Genomic DNA, 23,814 nt, shown 5'->3' with positions numbered 1-23,814 from the left:
CTATGAACAATGGGCTTTAAGTTGACTTACGTATTTGCCGGTACTGCCACATTTCCAACATCTTTCCAACGAGCCCTCCAGGTATAGGAGAAGGAAACAGGCCGTCAACACATGGAACAAGGAACATTGTGATTATGGCACTATCTTCAGTCTAAGAGCTGGCATGCCTCATCGACGGGAAATAAGCCTCCCTGTTGTTTGCCTGCTCTCACAGAATCTTGTGGGAGCAGAATAGGAGCAGGCAGAACTTGGGCATGAGGCATACGGAGGGAAATCCAGAGCAGGATCAAAGTAAGAAGGGTAAAAAAAAAAAAATGACCAGTTTTAATGTTAACAAAAATGAAGGAGGATATTTTGAGAAACATTGTAGAAGTCAAGAGAGTAAGAATGTTCAGGGGGCTTAAAAGGAAGATTCTTAATATTTCACTTTACCTTGACAATTCTTTTACTTATTTTCTTTTGAGGCAGACAATGAAAATGTAACACAGACTGGTCTTGAACTTGTAACCATGTCCCTTCTGTCTCCTGAGTGCTGGGATTACAGTAGCATATGAACCTGATTTATCACAAGACTCCAGATTTCCAGACCTCATCAAGTTGTCCACACATTCAGGTGTGAGTATGTGTATGTGTGTGTGCATGTGTGTGTGTGTGTGTGTGTGTGTGTGTGTGTGTATCCATGTGTTTTTGTCTCTTTGAGAGTATGTCTGTATTTATACATAGTTCCACATTTGGGGTTTGTCTACACATCTGCATGTATGTATTTATGCATATACACATGTGTATATTGTGTCTAAATATACTCTCTCTATCTCCCCCATCCAAGTACAAACCAAGTCTGACTGCTTAGTTCTGATGATCAGACAATATCAGGGTTGTTCAGTGTCATGTGACAGACATAAAATTGCTTATTTGACTTGAGACAAGACCTCATTTGATAATGCAAGATGTTCCGGAACTCTCTATGTACCCCAGACTGGCCCCAAACTGATAGTGGTCCACCTGCCTCAGCCTCTCAAGATCCTAGGATTGCAGACATAAGCCACCATTTATTTATTAGTACTAGGGGTTGAACCTAGAGCCTTACAAGTTATAAGCAAGTGTTCAACTGCTGAGCAATATCCCAGCTCTGTGTGCATGTGTGCATCTGTCTGCCTCTGTGTGTGTCTTTCCCCTCTGAGTGTAGGTGTGTTGCTATGTCTATGAGGGTGTGTGTGTGTGTGTGTGTGTGCATGTGCGTGTGCGTGTGTGTGTATATATGTATATGTGTGTGTCCAGAATGTCTGTATGCCTCTGCCTTTGTGTGTATGCTGGAAGTCTTTGAAGATTCGGAATCTCAGTGAGAGAGAAGATAACTGAGTTTCTGCGCATGCCAGAGGGAGGGCAAGGAGTCAACCTAGATAGGAGGGAACAGAGCACTGTTTGGGAATGGAAGGCTCTCAGGATCCAATGACCTCTTTGCGTTGTTGTTGGAATTTCTCCAAGACTGAGAACAGGGTGTGGGTGGCAAGTAGAGTCGGTGCTTTCTAGAGAACTCAGGGCGTGTTGGCACCGGCTTGCATGATTCCTCGCCGTTTCACAGCTGTGGAGACTGTCTCTCACAGGTAATATCTTCATAAGCTGAAGAGGAGCTGCCGAGTGCTGAGCCAGCAGAGGCATCTGGCAGACTGGAGCACACAGAGGGGCAGTGACAGAGTCCCCTCTCTTTCCCAGTTGCTCTCTGTCCGGAGAGTGTCTCTCACACTTTCACACCAGCACTATAGTGTCTCCAGGAAACTGCACAAGCTGGGACATGCTTTCCCACAGAGATGCACCATACTTGAGCCACATACAGGACTCCTGACATAACATTAGCTCCACACCCTGCCCCCAGCAGCTGATCTGCCTGTCCCATTTACATATGTGTGATGCTATGACAGCATGGAGGCCTCACTTCTCTGTTCATTAACATTCAGATTTTGTTATCAACTTTTGGGAAAAAATAGAAGTATTAAATTCATCAGAAACCATTTAATTCTCCTGACCTCCTAAAACTTGGGCATTTGTTATTTGAGAGGCAGAGTCAGGAGGTTTTTACTTGCTTGATTATGAGTGTGTGCATACACATGTGTGTGTGTGTGCATACACATATGTGCTTCCAGGTGGTGGGCAGATGGATATGTGTACAAGCATATGGAGGCCAAGGCACAACCCTGAGTGTTACTCCTTAGTAATATCCATCTTTTCTCTTCCTTTGTTCCTTCCTTCCTTCCTTCCTTCCTTCCTTCCTTCCTTCCTTCCTTCCTCCCTCCCTCCCTTCCTTCCTTCCTTCTTTTGTCTCACTGGTCTGGAGTTTGTCAGGTAGGCTAGGCAGCTAGCAAGCTGCAAGGAACTGTCTCTGTTTTCCCAGCATTAAGGATTTAAACGCTTGTGTGTTGTTGTTGTTGTTGTTGTTTTTAATGTACGGCCTGGGGATCTACCTTGGGTCTTTGTACTTGCAAGGCAAACACTTTTCCCCCTGAGCTATTTCTCGAACTTGCGCCAACCCTGCCTTTAGCTTTTTATTTTGGATAAATGTGAGGCCCGGGGTGGGGGTTGGGTGGAGTTCCCATTTCACATTCCTGAAACCGGCCTTCCACCCTTGCACAGTGTAAACCAGGGATGGTAGTACATGACTGTCATCTGAGTACTGGAGAGGCCGGGGGCAGAAGGTTTACAAGTCTGGGTCATCTTCATCCTCAGTTCTAATCTGTTCTAGGCCAGCCTATTCTACCTGAGGCTGAGGTTCGGCCTCAACAAAAGACAATAAAAAATAAAAAAGGAGCAAAGTTATGAAAGCAGTGCAACGGTTCCTCTTTTGTGCTATAGCTAAGTTTTTTGTTTTTTTTGTTTTTTTTTTTTTTTTTGGTTCTTTTTTTCGGAGCTGGGGACCGAACCCAGGGCCTTGTGCTTCCTAGGTAAGCGCTCTACCACTGAGCTAAATCCCCAGCCCCTATAGCTAAGTTTTATACTTTACTGTATTTCTCTTCTCTGGGTGCCTCTCTTCCCATGTTTACTTTTTATTTATTTATTTATTTATTTATTTATTTATTTATTTATTTATTTATTTATTATGCAACTATATCTCCATTTTAAAAAAAAAGCATCTGTGGGCAACAAGATGTTGGAGCAGGTAAAAGTGCTGGCCTGGAAGCCTAGTGAGCTAAGGTGGATCCTGGGTCTCAGGGAAAGGAGAGAGCAACTCCCCAGGAGGGTAATCTGGCCTCCACATTTGCACACCCTGGTCATAAGCAGTAATAATACACTACAATTAAACCACGTTTTAAATGAGTTGACAATGACTTGTCAGCAGTGTGGTTTATTCCATTCTTCTGTGTTTGCTAAGAGCAAGGACACATCTGACTAGACCCACAGGGTCCTGCAATGCAAATGCCTCCCAGTGACTTAACTCACAGTCCACATGTGCAGCTGGTCAGTGTCCCAGCAAGGGTACCTAAGTAATTTTCGTAACTTTTTCTGATTCAGAATCATACTACATTTACCTGTCTTTTCTTTTAACCTAATTCCTCAGGTCTTCATGAGGCTGGTCAAACTGACATTCAGCAAGTGTGTAACTGGTTTTTCTTTTATGAGAATTTATCTTCAAGCAGTCTTCCTTCTATTTATCAGAAGTCACATTGGTTTGTTATGGTTCGGTAGGGAGCCATAAGTGGTCGTAGTTTTAATTTTACTTTATGTTTTGTTGTTTTTATTTGTGTGTTTTTGCAGGGGTAGGAATGGAGCACAGGGGTTCACTTTGTCTTGGTAAGCACCATACCCACAGTCTGTCTTTCCTTCTTCCTTTCTTTTGGTCGTTATTTAAAGAGTGAACTCATTTTCGGAGATGCATTTCGGAGAGGAGTGAGGGAGGGGAAGCTAATCCAAGTACATTACACGGTGTATGAAAATGTCACAATGAAACCCATTATTTGACACAATTAATATGTGCTAATGAAAAGAGGAATTAATTAAGAGGAAAATATTAGGGAAAGAGTGTCCCAACAGACATTTAGATCCAGTGCAGGTCTTCTGAGCCTCAGAACCACTGGCATTTGGGACCAGGTCATTCTGTGCTGTGGGTCACCGTGTGCACTGCAAGGAAACAGAAACAGCATGGTTGCTTCTCTCTAATTACAGCAGCAGCAGAATGTGTCTTCAAACATTGCCAAATGTCCCCTGGGAAGCAGAACCACCCACCAAGAGTCAGTGCTCCAGCCAGAAACATGAGCAGAGCCAGTGGCAGCAGGTGGGAGCAGGCACTATGCTCAAGCTTAGCAAGTGTCTCCATCAAGCCTGGCCCCGCACAAGGTCTTGGGGTGAGCAGGACACAGGCATTCTAGAAGCTGCCCTGGCATAAAAAGGAGAGGGAAGTAAATAAGGGTTTCCAAGAGGGAAAACCCAAAAGGAAGGTAGTGGGGAGAATTACACCTTCAGCTGCAATCACTTCTCAGAGCACTTTGCCTCCCAGCACTCTGCAGCCCCAATAACATTTTTTATTTTTTAATTTTTTTAACATGGTGATTTTTAGAATATATATTTCCTTTTTTTCTTTTTTTCTTTTTTTTCTTTTTTTATTAACTTGAGTAATTCTTATTTACATTTAGAATGTTATTCCCTTTCCCGGTTTCCGGGCCAACATCCCCCTAGCCCCCTCCCCCTCCCCTTCTATATGGGTGTTCCCCTCCCCATCCTTCCCCCATTACCGCCCTCCCCCCAACAATCACTTTCCCCGGGGTGGTTCAGTCTTAGCAGGACCAAGGGCTTCCCCTTCCACCAGTGCTCTTACTAGGCTATTCATTGCTACCTATGAGGTTAGAGCCCCAGGGTCAGTCCATGTATAGTCTTTGGGTAGTGGCTTAGTCCCTGGAAGCTCTGGTTGGTTGGCATTGTTGTTCTTATGGGGTCTCGAGCCCCTTCAAGCTCTTCCAGTCTTTTCTCTGATTTCTTCAACGGGAGTCCTATTCTCAGTTCAGTGGTTTGCTGCTGGCATTCGCCTCTGTATTTGCTGTATTCTGGCCGTGTCTCTCAGGAGAGATCTACATCCGGTTCCTGTCAGACTCCACTTCTTTGCTTCATCCATCTTATCTAGTTTGGTGGCTATACATGTAGGGGCAACATGTGGGGTAGGCTCTGAATGGGTGTTCCTTCTGCCTCTGTTCTAAACTTTGCCTCCCTATTCCCTCTCAAGGGTATTCTTGTTCCCCTTTTAAAGAAGGAGTGAAGCATTTGCATTTTGGTCATCCTTCTTGACTTTCATGTGTTCTGTGCATCCAGGGTAATTTGAGCATTTGGGCTAATATTCACTTATCAATGAGTGCATACCATGTGTGTTTTTCTGCGATTGGGTTACCTCACTCAGGATGATATTTTCCAGTTCCATCCATTTGCCTATAAATTTCATAAAGTCATCGTTTTTGGTAGCTGAGTAGTATTCCATTGTGTAGATGTACCACATTTTCTGTATCCATTTCTCTGTTGAAGGACATCTGGGTTCTTTCCGGCTTCTGGCTATTATAACTAAGGCTATGAACATAGTGGAGCACGTGTCTTTGTTATATGTTGGGGCATCTTTTGGGTATAGGCCCAAGACAGGTATAGCTGGGTCCTCAGGTAGCTCAATGTCCAATTTTCTGAGGAACCTCCAGACTGATTTCCAGAATGGTTGTACCAGTCTGCAATCCCACCAACAATGGAGGAGTGTTCCTCTTTCTCCACATCCTCGCCAGCATCTGCTGTCACCTGAGTTTTTGATCTTAGCCATTCTCATTGGTGTGAGGTGAAATCTCAGGGTTGTTTTGATTTGCATTTCCCTTATGACTAAAGATGTTGAACATTTCTTTAGGTGTTTCTCAGCCATTAGGCATTCCTCAGCTGTGAATTCTTTGTTTAGCTCTGAACTCCATTTTTAATAGGGTTATTTGTCTCCCTGTGGTCTACCTTCTTGAGTTCTTTGCATATTTTGGATATAAGCCCTCTATCAGTTGTAGGATTGGTAAAGATCTTTTCCCAATCTGTTGGTTGCCATTTTGTCCTAACCACAGTGTCCTTTGCCTTACAGAAGCTTTGCAGTTTTATGAGATCCCATTTGTTGATTCTTGATCTTAGAGCATAAGCCATTGGTGTTTTGTTCAGGAAATTTTCTCCAATGCCCATGTGTTCGAGATGCTTCCCCACTTTTTCTTCTAATAGTTTGAGTGTATTTGGTTTGATGTGGAGGTCCCTGATCCACTTGGACTTAAGCTTTGTACAGGGTGATAAGCATGGATCGATCTGCATTCTTCTACATGTTGACCTTCAGTTGAACCAGCACCATTTGCTGAAAATACTATCTTTTTTCCATTGGATGGTTTTGGCTCCTTTGTCAAAAATCAAGTGACCGTGGGTGTGTGGGTTCATTTCTGGGCCTTCAATTCTATTCCACTGGTCTATCTGTCTGTCTCAGTACCAATACCATGCAGTTTTTATCACTATTGCTCTGTAATACTGTTTGAGTTCAGGGATAGTGATTCCCCTGGAAGTCCTTTTATGATTGAGGATAGTTTTAGCTATCCTGGGTTTTTTGTTATTCCAGATGAATTTGCAAATTGTTCTGTCTAACCCTCTGAAGAATTGGATTGGTATTTTGATGGGGATTGCATTGAATCTGTAGATCGCTTTTGGTAAAATGGTCATTTTTACTATATTAATCCTGCCAATCCATGAGCATGGAAGATCTTTCCATCTTCTGAGATCTTCAATTTCTTTCTTCAGCGGCTTGAAGTTCTTATCATACAGATCTTTCACTTGCTTGGTTAAAGTTGCACCGAGGTTTTTTATATTATTTGGGACTATTATGAAGGGTGTCGTTTCCCTAATGTCTTTCTCAGCTTTTTTCTCTTTTGTGTAGAGGAAGGCTACTGATTTATTTGAGTTAATTTTATACCCAGCCACTTTGCTGAAGTTGTCTATCAGCTTTAGTAGTTCTCTGGTGGAACTTTTAGGATCACTTAAATATACTATCATATCATCTGCAAATAGTGATATTTTGACTTCTTCTTTTCCAATCCGTCTCCCCTTGATCTCCTTTTGTTGTCTGATTGCTCTGGCTAGAACTTCAAGAACTATATTGAATAAGTAGGGAGAGAGTGGGCAGCCTTGTCTAGTCCCTGATTTTAGTGGGATTGCTTCAAGTTTCTCTTCATTTAGTTTAATGTTAGCGACTGGTTTGCTGTATATTGCTTTTACTGTGTTTGGGTATGGGCCTTGAATTCCTATTCTTTCCAGGACTTTTATCATGAAGGGGTGTTGAATTTTGTCAAATGCTTTCTCAGCATCTAATGAAATGGTCATGTGGTTTTGTTCTTTCAGTTTGTTTATATAATGGATCACGTTGATGGTTTTCCATATATTAAACCATCCCTGCATGCCTGGGATGAAGCCTACTTGATCATGGTGGATGATTGTTTTGATGTGCTCCTGGATTCAGTTTGCCAGAATTTTATTGAGTATTTTTGCATTGATATTCATAAGGGAAATTGGTCTGAAGTTCTCTTTCTTTGTTGGGTCTTTCTGTGGTTTAGGTATAAGAGTAATTGTGGCTTCATAGAAGGAATTCGGTAGTGCTCCATCTGTTTCAATTTTGTGGAATAGTTTGGATAATATTGGTATGAGGTCTTCTATGAAGGTCTGATAGAATTCTGCACTAAACCCGTCTGGACCTGGGCTCTTTTTGGTTGGGAGACCTTTAATGACTGCTTCTATTTCCTTAGGAGTTATGGGGTTGTTTAAATGGTTTATCTGTTCCTGATTTAACTTCGGTACCTGGTATCTCTCTAGGAAATTGTCCATTTCCTGCAGATTTTCAAGTTTTGTTGAATATAGGCTTTTGTAGTAGGATCTGATGATTTTTTTAATTTCCTCTGATTCTGTGGTTATGGCTCGCTTTTCATTTCTGATTTTGTTAATTTGGACAGACTCTCTGTGTCCTCTCATTAGTCTGGCTAAGGGTTTATCTATCTTGTTGATTTTCTCAGAGAACCAACTTTTGGTTCTGTTGATTCTTTCTATGGTCCTTTTTGTTTCTACTTGGTTGATTTCCGCTCTGAGTTTGATTATTTCCTGCCTTCTACTCCTCCTGGGTGTATTTGCTTCTTTTTGTTCTAGAGCTTTTAGGTGTGCTGTCAAGCTGCTGATATATGCTCTCTCCTGTTTCTTTCTGCAGGTACTCAGCGCTATGAGTTTTCCTCTTACTACAGCTTTCATTGTGTCCCATAAGTTTGGGTATGTTATACCTTCATTTTCATTAAATTCTAAGAAGTCTTTAATTTCTTTCTTTATTTCTTCCTTGACCTGGTTATCGTTGAGTAGAGCATTGTTCAACTTCCACGTATATGTGGGCCTTCTTCCCTTATTGTTATTGAAGACCAGCTTTAGGCTGTGGTGGTCTGATAGGACGCATGGGATTATTTCTATCTTTCTGTATCTGTTGAGGCCTGTTTTATGACCAATTATATGGTCAGTTTTGGAGAAAGTACCATGAGGTGCTGAGAAGAATGTATAACCTTTTGCTTTAGCATAGAATGTTCTATAAATATCTGTTAAGTCCATTTGGTCCATGACTTCTCTTAGTCTGTCTACGTCTCTGTTTAATTTCTATTTCCATGACCTGTCCATTGACGAGAGCGGGGTGTTGAAATCTCCTACTATTATTGTGTGAGGTGCAATGTGTGCTTTGAGCTTTACTAAGGTTTCTTTTATGTATGTAGGGGCCCTTGTATTTGGGGCATAGATATTTAGGATTGAGAGTTCATCTTGGTGGATTTTTCCTTTGATGAATATGAAGTGTCCTTCCTTATCTTTTTTGATGACTTTTAGTTGAAACTTGATTTTATTCGATATTAGAATGGCTACTCCAGCTTGCTTCTTCCGCTTATTTGCTTGGAAAGCTGTTTTCCAGCCTTTCACTCTGAGGTAGTGTCTGTCTTTGTGTCTGAGGTGTGTTTCCTGTAGGCAGCAGAATGCAGGGTCCTCATTGCGTATCCAGTTTGTTAATCTATGTCTTTTTATTGGGGAGTTGAGTCCATTGATGTTGAGAGATATTAAGGAATAGTGATTATTGCTTCCTATTATATTCATATTTCGATGTGAGGTTATGTTTGTGTGCTTTTCTTCTCTTTGTTTTGTTGCCAAGATGATTAGTTTCTTGCTTTTTCTAGGGTGTAGCTTGCCCTCTTACATTGGGCTTTACCATCTGTTATCCTTTGTAGTGCTGGATTTGTAGAAAGATATTGTGTAAATTTGGTTTTGTCATGGAATATCTTGGTTTCACCATCTATGTTAATTGAGAGTTTTGCTGGATACAGTAACCTGGGCTGGCATTTGTGTTCTCTCAGGGTCGGTATGACGTCTGTCAAGGATCTTCTGACTTTCATAGTCTCTGGTGAGAAGTCTGGTGTGATTCTGATAGGTCTGCCTTTATATGTAACTTGACCTTTTTCCCTTACTGCTTTTAACATTCTTTCTTTATTTTGTGCATTTGGTGTTTTGACTATTATGTGACGGGAGGAGTTTCTTTTCTGGTCCAATCTATTTGGAGTTCTGTAGGCTTCTTGTATGCTTATGGGCATCTCTTTCTTTAGGTTAGGGAAGTTTTCTTTTTTTTTTAATTTTTTATTTATTCATTTATTATATATAAGTACACTGTAGCTGTCTTCAGATACACCAGAAGAGGGCATTAGATCTCTTTACAGATGGTTGTGAGCCACCATGTGGTTGCTGGGAATTGAACTCATGACCTCTGGAAGAGCAGTCGGGTGCTCTTAACCGCTGAGCCATCTCTCCATCCCGGGAAGTTTTCTTGTATGATTTTGTTGAAGATATTTACTGGTCCTTTGAGCTGGGAGTCTTCACTCTCTTCTTTACCTATTATCCTTAGGTTTGATCTTCTCATTGTGTCCTGGATTTCCTGTATGTTTTGGACCAGTAGCTTTTTCCATTTTACATTATCTGTGACAGTTGTGTTGATGATTTCTATGGAATCTTCTGCTCCTGAGATTCTCTCTTCTATCTCTTGTATTCTGTTGGTGATGCTTGTATCTATGGCTCCTTGTCTCTTCCTTTGGTTTTCTATATCCAGGGTTGTCTCCCTTTGTGCTTTCTTGATTGCTTCTATTTCCATTTTTAATTCCTTCAACTGTTTGATTGTGTTTTCCTGTAATTCTTTCAGGGATTTTTGTGATTCCTCTCTATAGGCTTCTACTTGTTTGTTTATGTTTCCTGCATTTCTCTAAGGGAGTTCTTTATGTCTTTCTTGAAGTCCTCCAGCATCATGATCAAATATGATTTTAAATCTAGATTTTGCTTTTCTGGTGTGTTTGGATATTCAGTGTTTGCTTTGGTGGGAGAATTGGGCTCTGATGATGCCATGTAGTCTTGGTTTCTGTTGCTTGGGTTCCTGCTCTTGCCTCTCGCCATCAGATTATCTCTAGTGTTTCTTTGTTCTGCTATTTCTGACAGTGGCTAGACCGTCCTATAGGCCTGTGTGTCAGGAGTGCTATAGACCTGTTTTCCCATTTCTTTCAGCCAGTTATGGGAACAGAGAGTTCTGCTTTTGGGTGTGTAGTTTTTCCTGTCTACAGGTCTTTAGCTGTTCCTGTGGGCCTGTGTCCTGAGTTCACCAGGAAGGTCACTTGGAACAGAAAAGTTGGTCTTACCTGTGGTCCCGAGGCTCAAGTTTGCTCGTAGGGTGTTGCTTATGAGCTCTCCGCAAGGGCAGCAACCAGCAAGACCTGCGCCGCCCTTTCCAGGAGCCCCCGTGCACCAGGGTCCCAGATGGCATTTGGTGTTTTCCTCTGGAGTCAGAAATGTGGGCAGCGTGTAGTCTCTTCTGGCTTCCCAGGCGTGTCTGCCTCTCTGAAGTTTTAGCTCTCCCTCCCACGGGATTTGGGTGCAGAGAACTGTTGATCCGGTCCCTTCAGGTTCCTGCAGTGTCTCGGGCGCAGGGGACCTGCAGCTCCAGTGCCCCTATCTACTGGATCCCAGAGACCGTATACAGTTTCCTCTTGGGCCAGGGATGTGGGCAGGGGTGGCAGTATTCGTGGTCTCTTCTGCTCTGCAGACTCAGGAGTGCCCACCTGTCCGGGCGGTGAGCTCTCTCTCTCACAGGCTTTGGGAGCAGTGAGCTGTGGGTCTTTTTTTTTATTTTTACACTCCAGATTTTACTCCTCTCCTGGTCTACCCCCTGACAGTTCCACATCGCATACCTCCTCCCTGCCCACTCCCCTTTTCTCCACAAGGATATCCCCACTCCACCCACCCCACCAGACTTCTAAACTTCCTGGGGCCTCCAGTCTCTTGAGGGTTAGGTGCATCTTCTCTGACTGAACCCAGATCCTGGAGTCCTCTGCTGTATAGGTGTGGGGGGCCTCATCTCATGTGGTGTATGCTGCCTGGTTGGTGATCCAGTGTCTGAGAGATCTTGGGGGTTCAGGTTAATTGAGACTGCTGGTCCTCCTACAGGGTCACACTCCTCCTCAACTTCCTCCAGCTTTTCCCTAATTCAACCAGAGGGGTCAGCAGCTTCTGTCCATTGGTTGGGTGCACATATCTGCATCTGACTCTTTCAGCTGCTCATTGGTCTTTTGGAGGGCGGTCATGATAGGTCCCTTTTTGTGAGCACCCCATAGCCTCAGTAATGGTGTCAGGTCTTGGGGCCTCCCTTGAGCTGGGTTCCACTTTGGGCCTGCTGCTGGACCTTCTTTTCCTCAGACTCTTCTCCATTTCTGTCACTGCATTTCTTTCAGACAGGAAGAATTATGGGTCAGAACTTTGGCTGTGAGATAGCAACCCCATCCCTCACTTGATGCCCTGTCTTTCTGCTGGATGTGATTCAATAAGTTCCCTCTCCCCAATGTAAGGCCTTTCATCTAAGGTCCTCCCCCACCCTTGAGTCCTGAGCACTTCCCAGGTCTCTGGTACATTTTACAGGGTCCTTCCAACCTCCTTCCTCCCGAGGTCACCTGTTTCCATTCTTTCTGCTGGACCTTAGAGCTTCAGTCCTTTTCCCCCACCCAATACCAAATCATGTTCCCCTCTCTCCCCAGCCCCAGCCCCTTTCCCTCCCCTGTCTCCCCCACCCCCCACTTTGTGGTTGCTTTCTTCTCCCTCCCAAGTGGAACTGAGGCAACCTCACTTGGGCCCTTCAGCTTGCTGACCTTCTTGAGTTCCGTGGACTGTATCTTGGGTATTCTGTACTTCTTAAATTGTGAGTGTGTCCTGCCGTCCATAACAGAAAGCATCTATCACCTGGATCCCTGTTTGAATGCCCCTGTGCAATCTGCTGCTGCATTCCCTTCTATGGTCTTATTCTACTGCAGTGTGAATTTTGCTTCGTGCATGTGTCTATATTTGCTGATACATAACACAAACACGTTTGCGTGGCCCAGTGTGATTTAAACAGGTGCACATAACATGCACGTAGACAGGATCAGCCTACACGTCTGCCCATCACTGCCAACCTTTATCATGTATTAGAACATTCAAAATCCTTCTCACTAGTTATTTTGTAATATACAACTAAATAGCGCCAGCCAGTTACTTAACATGTTACAAAAAAGGAGTTATTCCTCCACCCAAGTTCACCCCTGGATTCACCAATCATCCTCTCTCCATGACTCCGTGTCCAGTCCTCTAGGTTTGGGACTGACTCATGATCAAGTCCAATAACCACTGGGCTGTCTGCTCTCTATTTCCCTCTTGTATAAACTAGGGATCATCACTGGACCTTGAAATAGTGCAAGGATCAAAGGAGTCAATGGATGTGTGGCACTTAGAGCCATGTCTGGGGTGTAGTCCCTGCTCAGAAATTGTTATTGCCCTTGGTGTTGTGATCAGATTCATTCATGGACGGAAGAATCTGTTTGTTGTTCATAAGCTTTTGCAGCAGTTTGCTTTGGCTTCTTATCTTCTGCTCTAAGCTCTCTTTACTTGCTGCTAACAAGTCAGGATAGAGATTAGGAAAAATGACTATGGTAGATAGAGATTCACTCTGGGCTTTGAGAACTGCCAGGTTAGCACTTTGGTGTATGGGGTGAGAGATAGACATTGCACAAATCCTGGTATACTTCATGTACAGGCCAAGAAATGCTGGAAAGGAAATTCGCCTTTGCTGCTGTGCACTATGGGAAGGATGGAGCTCCATGTTCGTTGTAACTGCTGCTCCTGAAAGCCACTCAGAGGTCCCACCACAGTGGTGGGGGAAGCTGAAGTTCACCAGAACCCAAGAGACTTACCCTTTTTGCCTCAAAAAAATATTTATCAACTACCTACTACCTACTCTGGAGAGATGAATCTTGCAGGACAGAAAGTCTTATAATCTGCCAGGCTGGAGTGTAGATCACACATGAAGTTTTGAGTTAGATACCCTGTGACACATAAACCAAGTGTGGTGATAGATGCTTGTCATCTCAGCACCTGAAGTGAAGGCAGGAGGATCACCTTGGGTGGGTTGGCACACTGAATGGAAATGGCCCCTGATAGGCTTTAGGGAGTGACACTATAGGAGGAAACGTCTCATGGGGAGGGTTGTTGAGGTTTTAGAAGCTCAAGCCCTCTGTTTCTATCTCTTCCTGCTGCATGTGGATCATGATGCAGAACTCTTGGCTCCTTCTGCAGCACCATGTCTGCCTGCCACCATGCTTCCTGCCATGATGATAATGAACTAAATCTCTGAAACCGTAAGCCAGCCCCAGTGAAGTGTTCTCCATTATAAGAGTCTCTTATAATGATTTAGAGAGGTCATGGTGTCTCTTCAAGGTAATAAAACTCTAACTAAAACATAGCAAGCTTGAGGTGAGCCTGAGATACATGCGAACTTGTCTTAAAACAATCAAGACAAGAACCCATTATGCTTTGGTGATTCTGAGGACTTTAAGTCTTCCCTCCACAATCTTCAATCAAGTCATTAGTAAGGCAAGGTTTCAGGCCCCATTGTGTTAATAACTGCAGTTCTCCAGGACATACTCAGTAGTTGACACAATGCTGATGTCATTCAGCCCTGGTTAAGATCAAGTGCTGGGCACCTACTCAGTAACAGTCCTTCACATTTAGACCACATTTAGTGAGATGGTTCAGTGATAAAGGTATCTGCTGCCAAGTCTGCTGACCCCAATTTGATCCCCAGATCCACAGTGAGAGAGTCACATCTAAACATTGTCTTCTGACCACCAAACATGCATCATGTCACATAAGCACACACATGTACTAAATAATAAATAAATAAATAAATCTCACTTTTATTGTCAAGTGCCAAGAAGCATAACTGCCCTCATAATGCTGGCACTCAGCTGTTATTAGCATCCAGATGCAGGTATTAGTGACCTAGTGACACGTTTTCATCTACTTCCCACAGTCCCATGAGATAGAGATTAATGTCATCCCCAATTTAAAGCTCAGTACACAGGGGTTTAGATAGATTGAGTTGCCAAAGGTCACACAGCTTCTGGCTGTAGGTGTTGAGTGATTTCAGAACCCATCCTCTTCTGAACCCTCTGGTCTTTCCTACTTGCAAATTCTCCTCCCATTACCCCCACCCTGCTGCACGCTAGGGTAGCAGGCTAGGTTTTCAGATGCTGGCCACCATAGCCACATGTCATTTCCAGGAGTAACTTGCTCTATGATGTAGAACTCACTGATTGGAAAGCCTAGCTGTGGCGAGCTTCAGAGATCCACCTGTCTCTGCCTCCCCGTCATTGAGATTGCAAGCATGCAGCACTGCCTTTGGTTCTGGGATCAAACTCAGGTCTTCATGAATGCAAGGCAAATATTTTACTGTCGGAGCCATCTCCCTAACCCACCTATCTCTCCACTCTTAAAGTTAGGCCTTTACTGCATGGTGGAACTCGCATGGAGAAGAGAGGAGAGGCTGGAAACAATCAGCCTTTAGATGTCCACTTGGACTGAACTTGTTGGGGTGGGGTTGTTGGTATGAATGATCCAACTGCTGAGATGATTTTACATAATTTCCTGTGTGAGATTCTGGAAGGACATAATACTCAAATAAACTGGCAAACAACACATTTAGGTAGGGGAAGGCTGTCTTAGATCATTCATCTAGAAGTTTCTGGAAGGTTCTATGTATCCTGTGGAGGGATAGAGACAAAAGCTGGTGGTAGGAAGTAAGACTAAATAGGAGTCATTGTAGGAGGCATATGAGTGTATCCCTGAGACAGAAATCAGAGATGACCTGGGGCAAAAAGGATTGTTCTCAGAGAACAAAGCATCGACCACAGGGCTGGTCAGTGGGGAGCTGCTTCTAGTGGTTGGAACTGACTGGTCACTATTCAAGACTCCCAAAATTACAGGCTCAACAACTATAGTCTTCTGGGAAAGTGACCATGGACAAAAAAGGCCCAGCCATGGGGCCCAAAAGAGCAGTACCATGACATACAAGGCTCCTTTCCATATGTATCCATCCTCCCATTGTGTTGTGAGACATGGGAAGTAGGTGGGATTCTGAGATGATGGAGTCTTTGGGTGAAGTTCCAATACCTCTTGGCTAAGGGTCAGTGATGGGTAGAGCCTGAGAAGGGGGGTCAAAGCAGGTTTGGGGCACCATTTTGCTTCACACAAGCTGCAAAGAGGGAGAAAGTACTCATCCTTTGACCTGTGGAAGCTTCCTACTTCTGAGTTTGCAGACAAGCACAAAGGAAAGTGTACACGCCACCCCCATTATGGCTTGAATAAGACACGCACCCCATTGGCTGGCTTGTTTAGTTCCTAGATGCTGGTCCTAGTTTGTGAAGTTCTGGAAAAATTAGAAGGTGGGTGTCTAGCTGAATAAAAAGCAGGCAGTCACTAGGGGTGTGTCTTTGGGGGACTCTATCTTGCCCAAGGCTATATTCTAACCTGTTTCGTTTCCTGCCACTAGGTTAGTTCGTTTCCACCCCCTTCTTCCTTCCATGACTTTCGGTAGAACCAAACACCATTGACTGAAACTTTGAGTGAAAATAAATCTCTCAGGGGTTCATTACAATGTTCCAAATTCTGACAGCACAGTCCATGCACACTAGTGCCCTCCCTTTAATATGGTAACAAAATCCATCTTGTAGCTTTATAAAGGCAGAGATGAGCATCAGAATCAATTAGGATTCTGTCATGAGGAAGGCCAACTGCTAGGCATAGGACCTTTGAACATGTCTCCATCTTAACTGTCTTCCCATGGACACCGTCGTGGGAAATAGCTGAAGCCACCTGGGACCTAGGTTTATCTTGTTACTAGGTGATCCCAACACTTTGAAGATTGATTGAATGAGTGAATGAATAGAGGAATAGATAAGGACCTAGACACTTGTCATTGATAACAAATGGCAACTCTCAAGACTCCAAATGTTCTTGGTGAGATTGCCTAAATAGCAGAAGGAAACACTTTTTCAGTCTCAATTTAGACATCCCCTCCTCTAGGAAGCATTTTCTGATGCTCGCAATTGGGTCTAGGTATCTGCCTTGTAACCAATAAATTATAGTCAGTTTATTGTGGTTCACACTGGTATGATCGTCTGAAACAGAAGGTCTGGGTGAAGGTGGCATTCAGGCAATTAGAAAGACTTACATTGGCCCATACATATACAGTCACCCAATTAGAGAAGATGGATGAAGCAAAGACGTGCAGGCAGACAGGACCTGGATGTAGATCTCTCCTGAGAGACACAGCCAGAATACAGCAAATACAGAGGCGAATGCCAGCAGCAAACCACTGAACTGAGAACAGGACCCCCATTGAAGGAATCAGAGAAAGAACTGGAAGAGCTTGAAGGGGCTCGAGACCCCATATGTACAACAATGCCAACCAACCAGAGCTTCCAGGGACTAAGCCACTACCTAAAGACTATACATGGACTGACCCTGGACTCTGACCTCATAGGTAGCAATGAATATCCTAGTAAGATCACCAGTGTAAGGGGAAGCCCTGGGTCCTGCTAAGACTGAACCCCCAGTGAACGTGATTGTTGGGGGGAGGGCGGCAATGGGGGGAGGATGGGGAGGGGAACACCCATAGAGAAGGGGAGGGGGAGGGGTTGGGGGATGTTGGCCCGTAAACCAGGAAAGGGAATAACACTCGAAATGTAAATAAGAAATACTCAAGTTAATAAAAAAAATACATAAGCTATCAGACTGGATATGCAAACAAGATCCAGAAAAAAAAAAGATCCAATCCTGGTCTGCCAGGCCAAGGTAATGATGAAATTGATCAGCTATTGACAGGAAGTACACTAGAGGCTTCAGAATTCCATTTTTAAAAACGCCATGTTAACAGTAAATGTTTACAGGAAGGCTACTCTATCAGTCGGCAACAATTCGAGGAAATTGTGCGACAATGTCCTACTTGCTTAGGGGACTCTCCAGGCAGCTGTTTCTACAAATTGTATAGTTTTGGAAGGTATGGCTTCTACCTCCTACATATTCAGGTAATATTTAATTCTTTAGATCTCGGATGGGGTTGAAAACAGGTAATAGTCCCATAACCGAACTTGTTGTTTAGCATTAAAGATGTTACGGATTTGAAAGGATGGATCTCAGATGGTAATACAGGTAAAATCAACATAATTCAGGCACAGAATTGTAACTTCTTTAAGTTAGTATAGATGATAGAATACTTTATCTAAATTTACAAATATGATGAACTGAAAAAAAACTTACATTGTTTTTGTTGTTGTGCTGGAATTGAACTCATGACCTTGTGAATTTGAAGGACATGAAAACCTCAGTCCTGGGAACCATTTCTTCTTTGCTCCAAGGATCTCAGCAGGATGCTTAGTGCTTTATTTGTTCCTGTTCCTGGCAGTCTGAGGCTCCAGGTTGGCCCCCTGAGCACATGCAGCCAAGGTGAGATGCTCAATCCTCCTGCCTTGTTTCCACATCTCTCTTTTCTAGACTGACTGGCCTAGATTCTTGAGGTTTGGGAAGAGTGGGAAATGCTGGGAGATGGGAAGGTCTAGGTGTCACCATGGGTGGGACAATAGAACAATGGTGAAGGACTGCATGTTAGCAGCTAGCATTTGTTCTGAAAGCCAGATACAATGTGTTCCCTGTCAGAAGAACACAGTGCCAGGACCACCCGAGGAGAGACACCCCTCCTGGCCTCTGAGTGGGGCGTGTTCACCTTACACTACACAGGCTTTGTCTTCTCCTTGATTTGGAACAAATGGTGTAGGAAAGCTTGGGCTACTGAGTCATGGTACTTCTGGAGGGAAGAATTAGAAAAACCAAAGAAAATGCCTAAAAATTCCTGTAGCACAAATGGGAGTGTGTGGAGGTGAGTGGTCCTTGTGTGGAAGATACCACAAAAATATCACAGCTCCCACAGCCAAGAGGGAAAGAAGACCAACACCCATGGCACAACATTTGGAAAATAAAGTAAAAGCAGCTTTTGTTTTGTCCAAGGAGCTCTGGGGGCCTCTCATGGGACCTAACTTCTTTGTAAACCTTTCCTGCCTGTGTCTAGTGCTGCCTGTAAATTTGACCCTCTCCATGGCCAGGGGCCTCAAGAGCTTGGAGACTTACTGGAGCAAACAACTTAGCAAAAACAATCTGTCCTATAAACAAAGCCAGTGGAAGGCATCCAGCCACACACAATGGAGCTATAATCTTCTGGGCACACATTTCCCGTCCAGGGTATTAGCTTGTCCCTTGCTTCCTTTTGGTTGAAGACAGAGGCCACTTGGCCTCCAAGTCCAGGAACAACAGTGTCGTGCACATCCCTCACTTGTCTGCAGTGTGTGTAGTAGCTTTCAGAAGCAGGCCCAGTATCCTCTCTCTCCTTTCTCTTCATGAAGAAACACAGAAAGCCCTAAGGCAGGACAACGTGTTGGGAAGGGCACCATTAATTGGACCACACCACCCTGCATTGGCTCTGCCACTGTCTGTATAGCCCTGGGCTTTGGCATGAAGGTTTTAACTTTCCAGAGCTGCAAGTTTCCTCATTTAAGTGGGGCAGCATAGAGATGCCCAATTTCACGGGAATGTAGGGAGGGATAAAATGCAGGTATTGACTGGCCATTGTCAAAAACAATTACAGAGGAAAAAGATTACCATTAAGCAGGTGAAAAAAACTGCAACTCTCTGAGACATGTATCTCAAGCTGGTCCTGAACTATGTAGCCTAGGATGTCCTTGAATTTCTGATCCTCCTGCTTCCACCTCAGGAGTGCAGGGGTTATAGGTGCGAACCACCACACTCAATTTATGCAATGCTGAGAATCAAACCCATGAATGTTAGGCAGGCTCGCTACTAACTGAGTTATATCTTAGACTGGAAACTAGAACTCTTGTCTCATTGTTGATGAGAATATAAACAAATGCAGTGCTGTAGAAAACAGTATTGGATGTTGCCAAGAAATTAAAAATAGAATTACTGCATAATCCAGCAACCCTCTTCTGGATATATGTATACAAAACAATTGAAAGACTTCTGAGCACCTGTGTTCATGGGACTGTTGTGTACAATAGGTGACACATGGAGACAAACCAAATACCAGATCAAGGAAGTGTGGCAGGTGCCTCCAGAGAAGGAAATCCGGTTCCATCCTACCGCCTACATGGAGTCTGAGGACATTGTGCATAAAAAGAACTAACTAGGTACAAAATGTGAATATAGATTGCATGATTTTGCTTATGTGAAGTTTCTAAAGCTGAACTCACACAGCAGAAAGCATTGACTGTGGGGGCTTAGGGAGATCTGTGTTATTTTTGAAAAATAGTTAAAAATACTTACAGGCCAGCTGTGTGATTTAATTGGTGGCTTGCTTGTTCACAAAGTGGCATGTTCTGTCTCCAACACTGCATAAACTTGGTGTGATGAATCATATCTGTAATCTTAGCATTCAGGTGATGGAGAACCAGAATTTTTTTTTCTTTTCTTTTTTTCGGAGCTGGGGACCGAACCCAGGCCCTTGCTCTACCACTGAGCTAAATCCCCAACCCCGAGAACCAGAATTTTAAGGTCATTTCTGGCACCTATTGAGTAAAAGGACATAGACTCTGACTAAAAAAATAAAATAAAATATCATTTCTCTACCCATCAAATTGTCAAAACTTGAACCAGTTGTCATTGTGCATACTTATAATTCTATAATTCAAGAGTTTGAGGCAGGAAGACTATGAGTTTGAAATGAGGCCTGACTATACAGCAAAACCCTCAGACCATCTCCAAACAGTAAAAAAAAAAAATGCAAAAGCCAAAAGACTTCAAAACAAACAATGACAAAAACAAAGGATTGTGAAAATTACAGTATATAGCAACAGCAACTAGTGATGTTGTGGAGAAACAGAGACTCTTACTAGAGTGAGAGTGTAAATTACTATTTCTAGAGAAAATTGGGACTTCCAGTCTCTGGCTGTGCCTGGAGCTGAACCACTCCCACAGCTCTCTGTATGCAAATCCTGTGGGGGAGAGAGCTGGACTCTCAGAAGTGTGGACAATCCTGAGAACTTAGGAAAGACTGCCACTTATGCTCACACTCCTGGCCCAAGAGGAACCTGCGAAGTGCCCTCTGGACACAGGAACCTAGGAGCAGTCAGTGGCAGGAACCTTCTGGTTTCTGCCTGACCCCAAAGCTGAAAGACAGTCACCTGGAGCACTGACACAACCGAGAGCAAAGGGAAGACCAACTCTTCTGCTCCAAGTGACCTGTCTGGAGGCTTTAGGACACCAACCCAGGAGCAGCTCTCTGTTCCCAAATCTAGCTGAAAGAAAACAGGTCTATAGGAGTGCTGTTACAGAGCTTATAGGAGAGTCAAGCCACTGTGAGAGAAAGCAAGACAAGCTAAAACCAGAGACAACCTGATGGCGAGAGTCAAGCACAGGAAGCTAAGCAACAGAAACCAAGACTACTTGGCACGATCGAGCACAGTTCTTCCATGAAAACAAATATTGGATATTCCAACACACTGGAAAAGCAAGATTTGGATTGAAAATCACATCTCATGATAATGATAGAGGACTTTAAGAAGGACATAAATAACTCACTTAAAGAAATACAGGACAACAAAGGTAAACAAGTAGAAGCACTTATAGAGGAAACACAAAAATCCCTTAAAGAATCACAGGAAAATACAACCATACAGGTGAAAGAATTGAACAAAACCATGCAGGATTGAAAAAAGGAAATAGAGACAATAAAGAAATCACAAAGGGAGACAACACTGGAGATAGAAAACCTAGGAAAGAGATCAGGAGTCATAGATGCAAGCATCACCAACAGAATACAAGAGATAGAAGAGAGAATCCCAGGGACAGAAGATTCCGTAGAAAACATTGACTCAACCATCAAAGATAATGCAAGACTCAGCAGCAGGTCCCCGGCAGTCCAGACACCACCCAGACCTGGTCAACAGCTCCCTGCACCCAAATTCCATGGGAGGGAGAACTAAACCTTCAGAGGGGCAGACACACCTGGCAAGCCAGAAGAGACTACACTCTGCCAACATTTCTGACTCCAGAGGAAAACACCTAACTCCATCTAGGCCCCAGTGCACCGGAGCCCCGGGAAAAGGCGGGGCAGGCCCTTCTGGTTGCCACCCTCACAGAGAGCTCAAAAGCAGCCCCCCCAGGAGCAACTTCAGCCATGGGACCAGAGGTAAGACTAACTTTTCTGCTCCAAGTGACCTGCCTGGTGGACTCAGGACACACACCCACAGAAACACCTGAAGACCAGTAGACAGGAAAGACTACACGCCTGAAAGCAGAACACTCTGTTTCCATAACTGGCTGAAAGAAAACAGGAAAACAGCACTCCTGACACACAGGCCTATAGGACGGTCTAGCCACTGTCAGAAATAGCAGAACAAGGTAACACCACAGACAACCTGATGGTGAAAGGCAAGTACAGGAACCCAAGCAACAGAAACCAAGACTACATGGCATCATCAGAGCCCAATTCTCCCACCAAAGCAAACACTGAATGTCCAAACACACCAGAAAAGCAAGATCTTGATTTTAAATCACATTTGATCATGATGCTGGAGGACTTCAAGAAAGACATAAAGAACTCCCTTAGAGAAATGCAGGAAACATAAACAAACAAGTAGAAGCCTATAGAGAGGAATCACAAAAATCCCTGAAAGAATTACAGGAAAACACAATCAAACAGGTGAAGGAATTAAAAATGGAAATAGAAGCAATAAAGAAAGCACAAAGGGAGACAACCCTGGATATAGAAAACCAAAGGAAGAGACAAGGAGCCATAGATACAAGCATCACCAACAGAATACAAGAGATAGAAGAGAGAATCTCAGGAGCAGAAGATTCCATAGAAATCATCAACACAACTGTCACAGATAATGTAAAATGGAAAAAGCTACTGGCCCAAAACATACAGGAAATCCAGGACACAATGAGAAGATCAAACCTAAGGATAATAGATATAGAAGAGAGTGAAGACTCCCAGATCAAAGGACCAGTAAATATCTTCAACAAAATCATAGAAGAAAACTTCCCTAACCTAAAGAAAGAGATGCCCATAAGCATACAAGAAGCCTACAGAACTCCAAATAGATTGGACCAGAAACTCCTCCCATCACATAATAGTCAAAACACCAAATGCACAAAACAAAGAAAGAATATTAAAACCAGTAAGGGAAAAAGGTCAAGTTACATATAAAGGCAGACCTATCAGAATTACACCAGACTTCTCACCAGAGACTATGAAAGCCAGAAGATCCTGGACAGATGACATACAGACCCTAAGAGAGCACAAATGCCAGCCCAGGTTACTGTATCCAGCAAAACTCTCAATTAACATAGATGGAGAAACCAAGATATTCCATGACAAAATCAATTGACACTATGTCTTTCCACAAATCCAGCCCTACAAGGGATAGAAATAGAAATAGAAATAGAAAACTCCAACACAAGGAGGGAAACTTTACCCTATAAAAAGTAATAAAAAGTAAGAAAGTAATCTAATTTCAACTAACCCAAAAGAAGATAGCCACAGAAACATAATTCCACCATGAACAACAAAAAACAATAGGAAACAGCAGTCATTGGTCCCTAATATCTCTCAACATCAATGGACTCAATTCCCCCAATTAAAAGACATAGACTAAGGGGCTGGGGATTTAGCTCAGTGGTAGAGCACTTACCTAGCAAGTGCAAGGCCCTGGTTCGGTCCCCAGCTCCAAAAAAAAAGAAAGAAAGAAAGAAAGAAAGAAAGAAAGAAAGAAAGAAAGAGAGAGAGAGAGAGAGAGAGAGAGAGAGAGAGAGAGAGAGAGAAAGAAAGAAAGAAAGAAAGAAAGAAAGAAAGAAAGAAAGAAAGAAAGAAAGAAGGAAAGAAAGAAAGAAAGAAGACATAGACTAACAGATTGGATATAAAAGAAGGATCCAGCATTTTGCTGCATACAGGAAACACTCCTCAAGAACAAAGAAAGAAACTACCTCAGAGTAGGTGGAAAACAATTTTCCAAGCAAATGGTCCCAAGCAACAAGTTGGATTAGCCATTCAAATATCTAATAAAATCAACTTTTAACCAAAAGTTATCAAAAAAGATACGGAAGGACAGTTCATATTCATCGAAAGAAAAATCCAACATGATGAACTCTCAACCTTGAATAACTGTGTTACAAATACAAAGGCACCTACGTTCATAAAAGAAACCTTACTAAAGCTCAAAGTACACATTGCATCTCACACCATAATAGTAGGAGATGTCAGCACACCACTCTCATCAATGGACAGATCATGGAAACAGAAACTAAATACAGACTAACAGAAACTAGAAGTGGATTTAACAGATATTTATAGAACATTTCATCCTAAAACAA

At 43.2% G+C, this 23,814-nt stretch overlaps 1 long non-coding RNA gene across 1 annotated transcript; it reads right to left on the bottom strand.

Annotated features, from left to right (window-relative positions):
- Positions 1-3,367: 3,367 nt before the first annotated feature.
- On the bottom strand, positions 3,368-17,932 carry LOC148002733 (uncharacterized). Its single transcript, XR_015631134.1, has 3 exons — positions 17,692-17,932; positions 10,710-11,791; positions 3,368-4,110 (listed from the first exon to the last, which is right to left on the bottom strand). It is a non-coding gene; the product is annotated as an uncharacterized LOC148002733 (long non-coding RNA).
- Between the last annotated feature and the right edge of the window lie 5,882 nt (positions 17,933-23,814).

This window comes from Rattus norvegicus, chromosome 10 (genome assembly GCF_021556685.1).
Source record: "Rattus norvegicus strain SHRSP/BbbUtx chromosome 10, alternate assembly SHRSP_T2T, whole genome shotgun sequence".
In the NCBI taxonomy this organism is placed as follows: Eukaryota; Metazoa; Chordata; class Mammalia; order Rodentia; family Muridae; genus Rattus; species Rattus norvegicus.
This window is presented reverse-complemented; position numbering and strand designations above follow the sequence as displayed.